This window comes from Mustela putorius, unplaced genomic scaffold (assembly GCF_011764305.1).
Source record: "Mustela putorius furo isolate JIRA1106 unplaced genomic scaffold, ASM1176430v1.1 tig00003834_pilon_pilon_pilon, whole genome shotgun sequence".
In the NCBI taxonomy this organism is placed as follows: domain Eukaryota; kingdom Metazoa; phylum Chordata; class Mammalia; order Carnivora; family Mustelidae; genus Mustela; species Mustela putorius.
In genome coordinates this window covers 124,663,638-124,672,751 of record NW_025421987.1, presented here as the reverse complement: position 1 = coordinate 124,672,751, position 9,114 = coordinate 124,663,638, and the positions used below count along the sequence as shown (strand labels likewise).

Sequence of the window (9,114 nt, the reverse complement as noted above, 5' to 3'; positions counted from 1 at the left end):
GGTCAGGAAATGACTTTGAAAGTATGAATGAATTGGACTTAGAAAAACTCTGTTCCCAAACTTGTTACATGGTACCCATTTGAGATTCCCACTATGTACAGAACTTATTTTGAAAATCTATGTTATATATTTCACCTAACATTTATGGGTGTTTTGTATTGGAATGCTTCCCTTCAATATTCTGGTATATTACTACCTATTTGAATCAGTGATAACAGTAGATGTAAATGAATTAAACTTTCCTATTAAGACTAAGATTCTCACATTACATTAAACGCACATGAGTTACTATTAATCAACTACATGTATATATCAACATGGATAGTTCTTTATATCATATTATTAAAATGAGTAAATCACGGCTGCATGCATTAACATGAGTCAATCTCTAAAATGGAATGCATTTTGTGTAACTTTATATAAAGTGCAAAAGCAAGCGGTAAAAGACATGCATCACCATTTTATTGATTTTTCTTTAACTATACTAACATACGTAATATATAGTCAAATTTTTTTTAATTTTTTTTTTAGATTTTATTTCTTTATTTCTTTAAGAGAGAGAAGAGGGAAGGGAGAGGGACAAGCATACTCCTCACTGAGTGCGGAGCCTGACATAGGGCTTGATCTCACTATCCAGGACTTTATCTCACAACCCTGAGATCACGACTTGAGCCGTATAGTCAAAATTTTAAAGAGTAAAAAAAGCAAATTACAGACTGATACACACAGTATGATGTCATATATATTAATTTTAATAGCACAATAATTTGTATTGTTACTGGGTAAATAGATATATAGAAAAAAATATTTTAAAATCTACTACAACGATCGATGCTAAATTCACAGAAGTATTACTTCAGAGATGGGGGTTTGGAAATGAGACTGAAGAGAGAATAAAAAGGGGACTTTCTAAATTTCTACAATGTTTAAACTTTTTAAAATTGAAAGTATAACTTGAAAAACGAAGTCATAATAAAAAGTTTATATAATGGTGAAGTGACAATGAGCACTCAAATCCAGTTCATTGCTGGGACTAATTCCTCCTGTGACAGTTTAGAAAGTAGTTGAACCATCAAGAGACATATAAAGGTTAAATATTCAGAAGTATAACAAAAGTCCATATTGCCAGAATAGCCCACATTTGATAAAAGTTTTAATGGGGAAGGAGCTCTGAGGGAAAAAACAAAAAACAAAAGCCCAAACTGCATCTCTACAGGGAGCCATATCAATTGCATAAATTATCCCTTATGATTTGCTACATAGATAGGTAGCCAGAGCAGAGACTGAACCAGTGTCCATTGCAGTGAGCAGAAAAGCAGACCCTGGAAGTTCACTTCCCATTATCTGTGCAATGAGCCAATTATGTCTGTCCCACCCCCTTCTCCCAGAGGGAGGGCCTGAACTTAAGCTTAGATTCCTATGGGATCAGGGTTTCCCTCACCTTCCTAGGTAGAATGCAATGTCCCATTGACTCCAAGATCACTAGGTTCTGGACAGTCAACATTCCCAGGCAATTGCTGCCCACCCCCCTCCCCCAAAACCACTGAAATTCTGAATGCCTGGCTCTGAAAAGCATGTGTGCTCCCCATGTTGAGAAAGACAGCTTTCTCAACATCTTGTCTACACTGCAGAGACCAACAGGCTGAAGAGGTTTGTGTCCTGAAATGCAGACCTGACTTCCAGCCCCAGCAGTGTCCTGGCCTAGGCAAACCTCTTATGGAATAATGTGAGGATTAGGTAGACCTGAGCTGACATTGTCCTGTGTAAATTTTCCCATTAATGGCTATTCTTTACCCTATGCTCTCTGTATTGTAGAATGTGTCTTGACCTCTAGAATATAACATGTGAAGACCTAGATGGCCCCTGATCTGCATGATACAGAGAGAGGCGTTGAAAGAGAATTTGCAGATATTATAAAAATGTCCTTTGTTTCCAGTTATAAGAAATGAGGAAATCAAGGAAAATACTAGTAATAGAGCAGTGAGCTTCAGAGATTAAAAAAATATTCTTTGATGTTCATGATAAGACAGCAGCCCTAGTGACCTGATGATTCTGTTCCTTGGAAATGATTTAATTTCTGGCCTGTACATTATTAATAGTCTCTGACACTCTCCTGACTCCCACTGCTTTGACTATGGCTGCTTCTGCTTCTCTGCGTGAATCTCAAGCTCAGAACTACTAGAAAGAAGATCAATTAATCCTCATACAATTAAAATCCTATTGAGTGATGTCTTCTCATTCCACCAGTGCTGTATTTTCTGGGATTGATTACTAGTCTAAATAACTGTTGTTGGAATCAGATTGCCTCAAATATGGCGATTTGCATGCAAGGGATAAGACTAGTCTTCCAGTAAAACCTATGGGTGGGGCAGCCCTTTCTAATTTGATGCATTCTGCTCCAGTAGAGGCATGTGAGAGAGTTAGGATGCCCCTTTATCTAAACCACTGCTCATGTGAGAGCCAAAGGAGGTAGACATTAATAATTAAACCGGGGGCCCCAGGGTGGTTCAGTGGGTTAAGCCTCTGCCTTCAGCTCAGGTCATGATCTCAGGTCCTGGGATCGAGCCCGGCATCGGGCTGTCTGCTCAGCAGGGAGCCTGCTTCCCACTCTCTCTCTGCCTGCCTCTCTGCCTGCTTGTGATCTCTCTCTCTCCCTCTCTGTCAAATAAATAAATAAAATCTTTAAAAATTTTTTTTTAAATTTTAAAAAAATAATTAAACTGAAAGAATAAGCTAGTACTGTTTAGGCACTGCAAGGAGACATGTCACCTTAGAGCAAAAAAATTGATAAATAGCAGATTGAGCTATGGACCAGTGGCAGGTCTAGAGTTAGCTATATTTTTTCTGTTTCCCATTTATAATGTATTTTCCCACCGATAAATGTGGGTGTAATGGTTTCCTATAGTAGTTTATGATTTTCACATTGTTTTGCTTCTTTATAATTATTTCTTCAATCTGACTTCTTTGTTAGCAGCATGAGGACAGGTTTCTGACTCTTTTAAACCACACATCTATTTATAACAGGGTTTAGCATAAGGTAGACACTCAGGAGCCCTTTACTGAATGAGAGAATAAAGATATATACCAAGGCATGTCAGGTATTATCTGCTTTCTCAGTTAAGATATTCTAGAGAAAGTGGTTCTTTGCTTGGCTTGCTAATACCGACCACAGGAGTAATGGATGTTGATGTCATCTAACCAATGCTTGGAAGAGGCATTTTCTCCAAATGTATTATGTTAGTTCTCAAGTTGTTGTAAATGCTGGAATTAAGAATTTCCATACTTTAGCTTGAAGAAACACACACACACACACACACACATGCACACCACTTAATTTATACTAACCAGAAGTGAAAAAAGCATTTTTCATTAAGGAGGTTGAATCTTACAGACAAACTCAAGTATTAACCCATTCATCAAATGTTTATATAATGTCTACTATGTACCAGTAACTCTTTTATGCATTGAGGATACATACAAAAGAGATATAACCCTTACTAACACAGGGAGAGAGAAACAAACAAAAATAGGAAACTAATAAAAGTTGAGACATATAATTTTTATCATGATTTTAAGAAAAACGTAACAGATTATGTAGACCAAAAAAGGTTGAGTAATGAGAAAGGATCTCCAAGGAGGTAACAATGAACTCAAAACTTGAGTCACGATAAGAACTAAGATATGTAAAAAAATGGCAGAAAGAAAATTCCAAGGAGAGGAATAGCATGTGCAAAGGCAGTGAGGTAATAAGTGCTTGGATATGCAGGAAACTGCAAGAAAATGTATTCAGAGTTGATCATGCAAAGCACAGAACATTAAAAGACGAGGTCAGGGAGGGCAGGGACCAGATCATGCAGAACTTTGAAGTTAGGGAACTTAGATTTTATTCCAAGAGGATCACATGATATTATTTCCATTTTAAAAATTCAACTGTGTGGGGTGCTTGGGTGGTTCAGTTGGTTGAGCATCTGACTCTTGGTTTTGGCTTGGTTTCTTGATCTTAAGGTTGTGAGATCAAGCTCCAGGTGGGACTCTGTGCTCAGCAGGAGTCTGCTTGGATATTCTCTCCCTCTGCACCTTCCCCTGCTCTCTCTCTCTCCTGCTTTCTCTCTCTTTCTCTCTCTCAAATAAGGAAATAAATCTTTAAAAAAATAAAAATATAACTTCCTAGGATGAAGGTATGATAGACTGAGGAAGACAAGAGAGTAAGCAAGCACACAAGGCAGAAGGTGATTGTAATCCTTCACATGGGGAATGATAGAGATGATAAGAAGCAGTTGGCTTTGGAATAAACTGTGAAGGTACAGCAGAGAGTGTTTCCTAGCGGATCAGATATGGGATGTTAGAGAAACAGTTGAATCAAGGATGATTTGTTGGGGTTTTGCCCTGAACAGCTGAAGAATGGTGATATGGTAATGATGTTTACAGAGAAGGAGGGATGGAGTGAGCTTGGGTATTGGAGTGAGTGGCCAGTCAAGAGCCTGTGTGGACACATTGAGTTGAAGAGGCTGGTAGATATTTAAGTGGAGATGTCAAGTTGGCTGTTGGTTATACCAATACAGATTTGTAACAAATATCAAAAACAGGGATACAATTTGGGTATTTATTAGGCTAGAGAGTCTATTTAAAGCAAGGCTTTGAATTAAAAAAAAAAAAAAAAACCACCTGAGGAATGAGTAAGACAGGAGAGGAAGCTGTGTTGTTAGACTTATGGCTAACATCAAGAAGGACCCGATGAAGGGCTGTTACAAGGCACAGGCTGGGAGAGAAGAGGAAAACTAGAAAGTCAGTCTGTCCTGGACAAGAGTAAAAGGTATCTTGAAGAAGAAGAGGGTGGATCAGTTGTGGAAGACGGTGTTAATTTTTCTGAACTCCATCACTTTCTAACTTTAGCTTGGATTTGAAGATATATCGAATGGCAACACGGACTTCCAAGGCTAAGCTTCACTGTGCTATTTTTCTCTGAGGAGAGAGAAAAATCACAATGCATCTCTCTTCATCTGCTTAGACAGGGTGTGAGCAGACATTTCCCACAGTTACAAACAATGAGCAAAGAGCAAGGTCAGCAGAGTAGGGAGATGTAAATTGGTAGAATTTACAAGAGCTAAGCTAACATTTACACAGATTTTCAAATTACCCATCATCTTTTGAAAAGCTGCAAAGCACATTACATTCTATAATTTAGTCTCAATTGCGTTTTAAGTAACTTTATATTCTCTGCCAGAGTCCTACTTAGAGTAGTAGGGAAAGCTATTTTGTTCTAGGTAAGAGAAAGTTTAATGTCCCCAGATTGGTTTCTTTTCTGTAGGCTTGCATCATTCTGTTTACTTTGGAGTCTTCTGAATTGAATGTCAGAGGTCAGTGTCTGTCACTTGACCTGAGGGAAATGGTAGGTTTTTGTGTTTTGCTTTCCGTTTCCCAGAGAAAGGAAAGGATGACAATATATTTGCCTCTTCCTCTTCAGTGTCAGATCTTACAACAGCAAATGCGATGGCCAGTACTTCATGACCCTCTTAGGACCCTCTTGGATCATTCGAGCTCTAGGATAGTCAAGGGTTTACTGGCTCGGACATAATTTTAGTCAACTCAAATAAGGTCTATGTTACCATTGATGTGACCTGGAGACCTGTTGGAGAAACTGTGCAACAAAACCAGATCCTGGAGTTATCTTCACAATGCCAGTGGCAGAAATATCTAGAGGTAAAGTAACATTCACTTCTACAGGATGTTGAGTTTATCCTTCTGTTCTTGCACTAGGACGTGCACTACTTGACTCTTTGCCCCACCTCGGCTACAGCTGTGTGATCTTAAATGTGTTGCTCAGTTCCTTTGAATTCCATTGATTTTACAAACATTTGGTTTATGGAGCCATCCTTACCTGTCTCACAAAGTGTGGGTAAGGATCAAAATCAAAGTGAGATAATATACCTAAGTGTTTTGATAATTAATAGTACTAGAAGCCTTCATAATGTCATTATGTCCTAGTACCTTAAATCTTGGATATTTCAAAGTATTTATAAAGTGATCCTTGTTGTCATACTTTTCCTTTAAGTTCCCCAGGGCTTAGTTATCTCTTTCAATTCCAACCATCTACTTATGTTCTCTCTTCTGCCACTATTCAGTAAATGCCTGCCCTCCTCCTCACCCCTAACAAGACACCTAGAAGGCACCCTAAACCATCCTTTCATCCTACATCAAAATGGTAACAAAGTTCAGCCTTAAAATTCCTGAGTTCCTTCCCCTGCCTTGTCCATTCTTACTAGCATGACCCCAAGGTCAATGGCATCATCAAAGCCCCTTACTCTATTCTTCTAACTGCCTCCCAGCTTCTTATCTTTCATGAAGCAACCCTACAGTGAACCTTTAAAACAAAACAAAACAAAATCCAGAAATGATTGTATCACTCCACAGTTGAAAACCCTCAAATGCCGCCTCAATGCTGGCAAGATAAAAGGCAAGTTTTTCGAGATTGGCCACGATAAGATTTCTGCTGGCATCTTCCTTCACAGAGTATCCTTTCCAGCTCTTATCTCCAAATCCCCAGGCAAGCTGGAGTCCTTGCATTGTCTTGATCAATCGATAGACTTCCACCTATCCCTTCTCATATTGTCAGCACACTGTTCTATACTCTGGTCAGCAAGCTTCTCATCTTTCAGGTTTCTGGGTTATGACTTGACAACAGTCTCTCTCTCTCTCTCTCTCTCTCTTTTTTTTTTAAGATTTTATTTATTTATTTGACAGAGAGAGAGTACAAGTAGGCAGAGTGGCAGGGAAGGAAAGCAGGCTCTCCCCCGAGCAGGAAACCTAATGCGGGGCTCAATCCCAGGACGCTGGGATCGTGACCTGAGCCGAAGGCAGCCGCTTAACCGACTGAGCCACCCAGGCGCCCCGCACACATTCTCTTTTGATTTCCCTTCCTTACCCCTTACTCCGGCCAGAATGTGTACTCCTTCCATGCTTTGCAGTCAGCTTAGCTTTCTATCTCAGTCCCTGAAGCACAGAACTTTACGTCGGTGTTCACATGAGTGTCTCCTAGGGTGTGATCTCCTTCAATGCAGATGCCATTTCTCTTTGTCTTATTCATTGTTTTACTCCAGCACTGGCAGATAACCTTATAATTAGTCAATGTGAAGGAAGAAAGGAAGAAGGAAGGAAGGAAGGATGGATGAAAGAAGAAGGAAGGAAAAGAAAGAAGGAAGGAAGGGAGGAAGAGAGAAAGAAAGGAGGGAGGGAGGGAAGGGGAAAAAAAGAGACTGAAGGTGTATATCACTCTGTTTATGTCTCAAGTTACAGGTACCACTAATACACAAACAAATGATGTCTACCCACCAATCAACCAAAATTTTACATTGGAAAGTTTCTTTCACTACAATCTATTAAAACTAAACTAACTGTGTCTTAAGTAGCCTTTGGTAAGAGGTGGCACCATTTTTATTTCTTCTGCACTTCTCCCTGAGCTCCAGCCTCTTCCTGGAAAGCCTCTTCTTCTGAAGGCTGAATCTATTAATAGCAGAACTTGATGAGGAAGATGCCAGCATCCTTCTGGAATTCACAGAGCCCTGGCCAGCCTCCTCACAAAGGTCTGAATCTCCTTTAATCCAACAAAATTAACTCAAGAGCATGTGGGACCTGAAATCCATGTTCTGCCTTTTATGAGAGGTGCTGAAGGCCATGCAGAGGACCTGCGTTTCACTTCTGAGATGCTTTTTAAACAAAAGGTCTGTTTTGGAAGCTCCACAAGGAAGAAGGTTTATATCCGGGAATCTCTCTTCTGGACTGTGAGACTCGATTGGGTCAAAGATGTCCCATCTCTGCATTAGTGTTGTTAAGGGCAGTTGACTGAAATCAACCATAGAAAGAGTATTTAAACCACAAAAATGGGCACGAACAGTAGGACTTTTTCTTTTTATTCTGGGAAGCCAGCTTCATGGAACAAGACCCTCACCATCTTGCCCCCTCGGCCCTCCCCAGTCCATACTTGAAGAGCTGTGTTCCAAATAAAACACTCATGAGAAACAGAGAGAGCTTGTGTCTATACAGGAAGATTTATTTGTTCATTTACCTTAATACAGGAAGTTCCTCTGCAGTGTTTTTTTAGATGGAAGTGCTGAAAGACCACGTCCTCTTTGGCTAGTCACTTCAGTTTTATGGGGCCTTTGTTTGCTAAGAAAGTGTTGAAATCTTCCCAGAACACAGGCTATTAAAACTGACCATGAAAAATCCCCCTTAGTGGACTACAGTTGTAACCCACACACCACATACACACACCCGCAACATCCATCTTCACTAGCTTCCCTTCTTTTCCTTCCCTTCTCCAACCTCCTCCAGACCACTCAGTGGGGAAAGTGTTGAAAGCAACAAAATAAGGAGTTCAAGTGCCTCCAGCCCCTGCATGAAGTGACTTCGTGATTATTGTCGGCACTCTCTCTGAAATGGTGTCATTAGGAGAGTGTGTCACGATGCCAATGAAACTTAAACTTCAGGACCTTTCCTTTTCACAAGACCCTTCTCAAACTAAAATGTGTTCATGCAGACAGATGTCTTGTAAAAAAATGACAAAGTAAGGTGGGTTTTTTGCATGATTTTTCCTTGAAAAGCATGCCACACGTTATAGAAATGGGTCTGTGTGTGTATACACACAGAGAGGGCTAACATGTTCTGGTGAATATAGTACGGTTTTTGGACTGAGATAGACCTGTGTTTCCCAGTTCCACCACCCACTCTATGACTTTGAGCATTTTACTCAATCTCTTTAAGCTTCACTGTTTGGTTAATTTAAAAATGAAATTCAGAAGCTGTATGCATAAACAGAACACCCCCAAGATGGTCGCTAAGTTCTTCATAACGGCAACGATATTAAAGCAGCGTGGTACATAATACATGCAAACATCACTAACAGATAGGATTCAGGTGAAATTTTAAACAAAGAACTGTTCAGCTATTTTGATAGTGAAGACCATAGTGATAGCCAAAAATTTTCACGAATTTTCACTAATCAAGAGAAAAGGAAGGCAACTTGTTCAAAAAACGTTAATTGCTTTATCAGTCCTTTCCCACCCTGTCATTGGAAGTTACCAGTAAAAACAGTATTTCATTCATCATACTTACTGACAC

The 9,114-nt window shown here is 39.7% G+C and overlaps 1 long non-coding RNA gene across 1 annotated transcript; it reads left to right on the top strand.

Moving 5' to 3' along the window:
- Positions 1–4,154: 4,154 nt before the first annotated feature.
- On the top strand, positions 4,155–8,022 carry LOC123394487. The gene is made up of 2 exons (XR_006609268.1): positions 4,155–5,700; positions 7,288–8,022. It is a non-coding gene; the product is annotated as an uncharacterized LOC123394487 (long non-coding RNA).
- The last annotated feature ends 1,092 nt before the right edge of the window (positions 8,023–9,114 follow it).